This window comes from Chrysochloris asiatica, unplaced genomic scaffold, assembly GCF_000296735.1.
Source record: "Chrysochloris asiatica unplaced genomic scaffold, ChrAsi1.0 scaffold00028, whole genome shotgun sequence".
Classification (NCBI taxonomy): domain Eukaryota; kingdom Metazoa; phylum Chordata; class Mammalia; order Afrosoricida; family Chrysochloridae; genus Chrysochloris; species Chrysochloris asiatica.
This window is the reverse complement of record NW_006408546.1, coordinates 934,780-942,894: the sequence shown is the minus strand read 5'-3', so window position 1 is coordinate 942,894 and position 8,115 is coordinate 934,780. Positions and strand designations below refer to the sequence as shown.

At 42.2% G+C, this 8,115-nt stretch overlaps 1 pseudogene; it reads right to left on the bottom strand.

Moving 5' to 3' along the window:
- Positions 1-6,245: 6,245 nt before the first annotated feature.
- LOC102818963 lies at positions 6,246-7,315 on the bottom strand (annotated as a pseudogene).
- Positions 7,316-8,115: the final 800 nt, after the last annotated feature.

Below are 8,115 nucleotides of genomic sequence, written 5' to 3'. Positions count from 1 at the left end.
TGGCATCACTGTTTCTCTGGGTAGGGTCCCGCACTCCGCTCTTCTCCCTTGATGGTCCCAGGGACCTCCGCTCCTGGACTGCAAAGTCAACCACTTCCTTCCTTTTGCTACAAAACGTTTACCTTTACATGTCCAACCCTCATAGTCAGTCCTGATAGTAATTATTCACTATTGTACGACATGAGTGCTATCCCCATCTCCTTTCATCAGTCCCACCCAGACAGATTGTATACTACTCAGCGGAGATTCTATCTTGCTCCGTGCCCTCTGGATCTAAGCTCCCTCTTGAAAGCTTGTAAGCCAGTCACTTCTTGCCCTTGTAGTCCCCCGACTTTGGGTAGCCAATGTACAAGTTGCCCATCCCTGTCTACTCTGTGTATGGGGGTGGGGTGGAAATGATCTTTGCTGTAAAGATTTATTCCCTCTTTTGAGCTACTGCATCCATAGGTGTAGGTCAAGTTCATAAAATTGTCTCAGATTACTCTTTTTTCCCTCTTCTTTCTTCTTCTAGTTGAGCTCTGATCATCCAGTCATTGAAACCAGGTCAAGTGAATATTATCTGAAAGTGTGGGTGTTCTTATGCATATGCCCTCTCTTCTTATCAGCTGGATGCTTCATTCTCCACTCTAGTCCTCTGTGGCTATGTCACTGAATCTGGGCCCAGGAATCCCCAGGTCTTGTCAAACTGCTGGCCAACCAGGTCTTCACCTGGGTTCATAGGAATGTATTGAATGTGGTTGGACTTAGCTTGCAACTTTATTGCTATTTTTCCCTCACTTCCCCTTTTTGGTGACCAACGTGGTCAGCAGTCAGAGCACGTGTCTGCTCATGTATTCCCATTGAGTGTTAGTCTTGGAAGGGGGTATTCCCTGAGGGGACCCAATCACTTGCCTTGATGTCTACTGGGCAAGCAACTTGCTTGTTCTTGTACTAGTCAGTCAGACTAGACTGCCTTTATTGTTTTGTATTTTTCCTGTCGGTCTTTCTTTCAACAAATAACTTGTGTTTTTCTAGCCGCTCCAGACTGGTCTGCTTGTCCATTCAAGTGGAAATTTCCCACCTCACAAGATTCTGGATGGAGTTCAGGATTCCACCATATAGTAAAATTGTTTTGAGGTGACCTCTAAATTATAGTGAGATATGTTCAAGGTCATTTTTTGGCTGTCATGGACTAGTTTTAATTTTCTTCAGCTTCAGCCCAAATTTGCATATGAGCAACTGATGGTCTGTTCCACAGTATGCTCCTGGTCTTGTTTTGATTGATGATATGGAACTTTCCATCTATGTGTTCCACAGATGTAGTCAATTTGATTTCTGTGCATTACATGTGGTGAAATCCATGCTTATAGTCATATTTTATGTTATTTAAAAAATTATTTCCAATGAATAAGTCATTGGTCATGCAAAATTCTATCATGCAATTTCCAGTGTCATTTCTCTTGCCAAGGCCATATTTTCCAGTGATTGATCCTTCATCTTTATTTCTAGTATTTGCATTCCAATCACCAGTAGTTATCAATACATCTTGATTGGATATTTGATTAATTTCAGACTTGAGAAGTTGGTGTGATTCTTCCATTTCATCATCACTGGCTTTAGTGATTGGTGCATAAATTTTAATAATAATGGTATTAACTGGTCTTCCTTTTAGGTGTATGGATAGTGTCCTGTTACAGACAGGGTTGTACTTCAAGATATATCCTGAAATGTTCTTTTTGATGATGAATGTGACTCTCTATTCCTCTTAAATTTGTCATTTGTGGTATAGTAAAAACCATGTGATTGTCGGATTAAAAATGGCCAATACCAGTCCATTTCAGCTCACTGATGCCTAGATATCCATGTCTATGCATTTCAGTTCATTTTGGCAACTTTTAATTTTCCTAGATTCATTCTTTGTATGTTCCATGTCCTGATTATTAATGAATGTTTGTAGTTTTTCTCCTCATTTTGAGTTGTACCCCACCAACAAAAAACAAAAACAAAAGCTCCTAAAATCTTTACTCCATTCGTGTAATCATGGTCAACTCTACTCTGAGGAGGCAGCTCTTTCCCAGTCATATTTTGAGTGCCTTCCAACCTGAGGGGCTAATCTTCCAGCACTATATCTGACAATATCCTGGTGCTCTTCATAATCCTGGTGTTTAAATATTCAATATTCTCATGATTTATGACAGTGTTCCACTGCTATTGATAAGGCTTTCAGTGGTTAAACATCCAGAAGTAGTCTGCCTTTCCTTCTTCCTAGCCTTAGTGTGGAAGCTCATCTGGAACCTACCTACCATGGGTAATCCTGCTGGTATTTAAAATACTGGTTGCATAGCTTCCAGCATCACAGCAACATGTAAGACACCACAGTACGGCAAACTGACAGACAAGTGGTGGGGAAATGACCTCCATTCCTTTACCTTGTGCTCACAACTATGTGACAAAGACTTTAAACTGAATTGAATTGCAAGATAAAAACATACGTTCTCTGGTGCCATGCATACTCCATCCTGATATTAGAAACTGTAAGTTTGAGATAGCAAGGTCTGGAAGAGAATCTACTCAAACAAAAGCTGACTCTTTTGGCTATGTCTCAGGCTCCTCCTGGTGAAGAAGAGCTGAGCCATTTAGCTTCTCAAGGACTCCCTGGTGTCGAGGCATTCCAGTGTAGTGAGTCCAACATTCAGCATCTTTGCAGGTGGATAAGATGTTTGTCTTTGTTTGACTATGGTTGAGTTTGATTTCTATTTCAAAAACTCCTCTATCTGTTGAGGGATAGAAACAAAATTACAAGCAGTTCAGGATTTTCTACACTACACTGAGCCATATGAAATTCTTAGTATTCAACTATCCCTAAAAGCCCAAAATGATAATTTTGTATAGTTAAAACTATAATTTGATTCCACAATTCCCAGGAGTTGGGTCTAAATTTTAGAAGTCTTTCCCAGTGATGTTATTACTGTCGTTAAGTGCCGTTGAATTGGTTCCAACTCATAGCAACCCTGTATGGGGTTTCCAATACAGGTGTTTTGAACCACTACCCTTATGTTTAGCAGTCCAGTGCTTATCCTACAATACCACACCAGGAGTATGCAAATCAGGAACAATCATGTGCAGGGCCCACTCTGCCATGCTCTAAAAGTATCCTAGCTGCCCTTGCTCTTCTGGTTCATGAAGAGGTCTTCTCATTCCTCACCTCATCCCAGAGGTCTCTCTGAGTTGCCTCCATCTCAGCAATTTCCTCACCTTTCTCCATGCGTGTGCAAAGTATGTAGTGGGAACAAATTACAGTGTACTGGGTGTTGTTGTCAAGTGCCATCGAGTTGGTTCTGACTCATAGTGACCTTATATAGGGTTTCTGAGGAGGAGCTGGTGGGTTTGAACTGCCTATCTTGCAGTTAGTCATCCAGTGCTTATCTTATGGCATCATACCTGGACTCCATGTACCGAGTACATGGACCTTATTCATGCCTGTCTTTCCCACAGATGTGGAAAGAGCACTGAACAGAGAGTCAGAAGACTGAGTAGGAGCCCTGGCTTCACCATTTCCCAGTTGCACAACCCTGGGCAAATCACTTAACCTCTCTCTGTACATCAATTGCCTCTGAGGGTCCAAAAATGCATTGGTAATAGCTCCAAAATTCTTACTACATGGTCAGAAGTATTTAGGCAGAGAGTAAAAAAATCTTCAAGATTTGATAAAAAAAAAAAAAAGGTAACTATCTCTTGTTGTATTAGGAATAGTTGGACTAAATGGTTATTTATTTATTTATTTTTTTAGTCTATGAACCCTGATGTGCACTGTAGAATAAGCACTGGACTGATAACCTCAATGTCAATAGTTCAAACCCAGAAGCGACTTTCAAAAACCCTATACAGGGTCACTATGAATTGGATCTAATTGATGGCACACAACAACAACATAGATGTTATATTTAAAGCAATCTGTGTAGACTTTCTTCCTTCTCATTTATCCCCACCAGTCAACCTAAATGAAAAGAGACACACAGCATGTTTCTGGCTCCACGAGCGCTTGTTTAGACACAACGTGTGGTGATATGTCCATTTTCCCACTCAGCTGTATTCCTGTTTATTCCTGTGAACACATGGTCTCTAAAATTGGCAATGACTTTCTCTTTGTTATGTTTACCTTCCTTTCGGGGGCCAGCCCAGACTCCTGGGTGGATTCATTTCCCATTGAATTACCAGAATAGGGCAGAATCTGATAGGAAAGGACAGGGGGGAAGAAAGCTCTGTTCCCAGGCCCTTACACAAGGGGATTTGTCTTCCCTGTGGACTCCAGAGGCCAGGGGCTGTGGGGGAGTTGAAACGGACATCCTGTCCCCCCATCAGCATTCTTTCCTCCACCAAATGGGGGCATTGTCCTTTGTGCTCACACACAATTCAGACTAGGTGGAGTAAGCCTGCATGGCATTATTGGGAAGACCCCTCTGACTAGAAATATTCTCCTTCTTCCTATCTGAAACCAAAGGGAGCCCAACTCACACAGTCCCTTTTTGGGGGCCCTTCTGCCTGTGGTCCATCTCTAAGGAGGAAATATTCTAGGAATAGTTAAAATGCCAAATGAATGTAAACCAAAGGCTTTACAAACTTCACTTCTGAGGAGATAGAATAACTCTAATTTTTGAGAAATAAGAGAAGGAACAGTATGGGAAAGAATACACAAGAATCCCTGCAGACAAATAGTTTTGCCAACAACCAGCCTAGAACAGAAATAAAAAAAAAAGAAAGGTCCAAAGTAGCCACATTCATGTGCCTGGCAAGGCCTCAGCCATGCACAGTGTCTGAGCCCTGCCTCATGCCTGTGTCTTGTCCTGGGTCTGGAAATACCCTGGTCTAAGGGTCCTATGACCTTCTAATTTCTAAATGTGTGACCCTGGATACATCACTTAACTTACCCCTGAACCCCAATTTCTTCATCTATAAAATGGAAATAATAAACTCACCTATATCACAGGTGGTTTTAAAGCTTAAATGAGATGTCTCATAAGGGCTTAATGATATCATTAAGATGCCCTTAAAGGAGAGCATATCTATGGGTTTTTTAATTACTTAAACACCATATGAATGTACGTGATCTTTTTCTCGACTGAGCTTAGAATCTACTGGAAGAGAATGTAGTATCTCTAAGTTCAACCTCTACTACTGTCGGAATCCTGGACAAAATGTTATCTGCCTTCTGCTTGAAATCCTTCCTTTGATGAAAAACTCACTGTCTTTCTTCCATGAGAGATGAGACACTCATTACCACAAAGCGTTGTGACTTGAGCTTGTTCTGCTTAAATCACAGCCCCTTTATAAATGTTCTACAGTAAGTGGGTAAGGTGAGCTTTACCTTTTGCTTACAGAAAGATGATCATGTAAATATGGGTTTGGTCAGATGTTCACAGATGTTTATCTCAAATTCTGAATGATTATTACTAATCTTTCTTTTAGAAGGTTAAGTGTGTTTGGTTTTTTGTTTTCATGATCAGAACCATGTTAAATTTGGCTTACTGGTATGTTCAGAAAATGAAACAAGCAACAAGAAAAAAAACCCCAAGCCCACTGCCATCAAGCAGTGCTATAGGACAAAGTGAAATTGCTCCATAGAGTTTCCAAGGCTATAATCTGTATGGAACTCGACTGCCACATCTTTCTTCCTTGGAAAGTGGCTTTCAACCATCAACCTTTTGTTTGGCAGATCAATGCTTAATCCACTGTATCATCACAGAAGATCAAGGCAGTGCCTTCATCACATAAACATAAAGTCAAATGCTTTGTCCCAGGATTGCTTTGACTATTTAAAGAGACTGTGTCCTTCATAAGTGAGAGCGAAAACTTCATCCATTTCTTTTGTTGTTGTTGTTGTTTCGAACATAAAAATTCTGTTTATTTATCTGTTTATGACACAGTACACAAGAGGCAAAGTGTTTCACATCATAGATTTCACTTCCAGCTCCTTGGAATGTTCATTTATTTGGCTGGAAGGAGAGACTTGCCAGGAAAGCCAGGCAATACTTGTTGTTAGGTGCCATCGAGTCGATACCGACTCATAGCAACCCTATGCACAACAGAATGAAACACTTCCCGGTCCTGGGTCAATCTCACAATTGTTGCCACGCTTGAGCCCATTGATGCTAATGGCATCCTTGGCCAGCTGGGTCCAGGGGCTGTTAATTGTAAGCTGATTTTCTAGCACTGTTCACGGCAAGCAGAGGATGCAGCATTTCTGGAGGTTCCTGCCGTGTTGGGCTTCAGTCATCCCCACAACACAAGTAAAGCAGTGCTTTCTGGTAGTCACCCTTGGTGTCTTCTTGCTGGATGTAGTAGTACAGGAACTTGCCGTACTTCCTCTTGAATTCAGGCCTAATGTTCAACATGTTCGCTTCACTGCAGGAGACCATGGTCCTAATCAGGATCTTCTTGTGAGTACATTTGCCCTTCATGGAGTCACACAGTCGGCCAGCAAAGTACAGGGGCTTGTTCTGGATGCACTGGACTAGATTCTGGAAAGCATTTTCCAAGTCTCCTTTGATTTCCTTCTTGATGCTTTCCAACATGTCATAAGGACTTTTGTATCTTTCAAATACTTTCTGAAGGTGGCACACGCTTCGCTCTGCTCGGTCATAATGCGAATCCACTTGGGAACATCAGTTCCTTTCCTCTTCACTCCAGCATCATAGAGATCCTGGGTATCTTGGTCAATCAGCTCATAATCAATAACAGAACCATCTTCGGCCCTTCTACCCTTGGCGAGGGCAACCATCAGCTTGTGGAAGTCACCAAATGTGTCTGAACAAATGTCCTTATCCAGGTCAGTCTTGTACATTTCTTTGTAGACTCTCTTAATTTCCTGCTGCTCCTGGTTGGTCCTCGAGCAGATGATCTCAATGAGGGAATCCTCATCAATCCCTAAGCCCTTCATGGAGGCTTTTTGCTTGGAAGCGTCATACTGAGCAGGTGTTTTCAATAGGCCTAAAATCACTGTCTCCAGGTGGCTAGATAAGGCTGACTTCAGGGCTGATACAAGGTCCTTTTTGGTCCTTCTCTGATAGGCGAAGGCAATATTCTGTCTCTGTTCATTGCTGTGGTTGGTCAAAATGTTGACAATGGTGACTTCATCCACACCTTTGGTCTTGCTGGTGGACTCAGTGTTCAAAGCATGCCACTCTGCATCAAAGTTGGTATATGCTTTGACTGACCCATATGCACTTGAGGTTTTGGAGTGATCACCCTCCAAGCTGAGCTTGCATAGAACTTTGTGAGCAATAGACATCTTGAAAGAAGCTGGGCTGGGCGCCGAGAGCTGTGAGCGTCCCCAGATGCTGAGCAGAGCCTGCTGCCCCTTTATTTTTAGTCAGAGTATTTCAGTGGCATTTTAAAATACCAGGAAGACTCCTAAGTTAAATCTTTGTTGTAACATGCTACAATGCCAAGGACTTTACTTAACTTTTGTTTCAACCTTGCAGTAAATTGGCTATTGCTTTTGGATGTAAGATTTGTTAAGTGTATGAAATTAAACACTGTTTTGGGGAATTTTATGGAGGCTAGATATGGGTGTTATGAGTGTTGGGATCTACTGTTTAATTCTGGTATTAATGTGAACATGCAAAGATGTGTGCCTCTGTGATCTTTAGAGGAATCTGTAAGAAGGAGAGAGATGTTGGCAAAGAGGGTTTTTTCAAACAGTTCTGCAGCTTAAGTCCAAAGCTGGGCAATTCTTGTTGTTGTTGTTAGGGTGCCATCGAGTTGGTACCGACTCATAGCGACCCTATGCACATCAGAACGAAACACTGCCCAGTTCTGGGCCAACCTTACAATTGTTGCCATGCTTGAGTCTATTGATGCTGCCATTTTGCCAGGCCATCACTTAGGCCGCTGAAATAAGAGGGGTTGCAGTTGGGGAAACGCTAATGGCATCCTTGGGCAGCTGGGTCCAGGGGCTGTTAATTGCAAGCTGATTTTCTACCACTGTTCGCTGCAAGCAGAGGAAGCAGCATTTTTGGAGGCTCCTGCTGTGTTGGGCTTCAGTCATCCCCACCACACAGGTAAAGCAGTGCTTTCTGGTAGTCGTACTCATGTGTACATTGCACCAGTGGCCTAAAAGGAAACAGACTTGGAGGC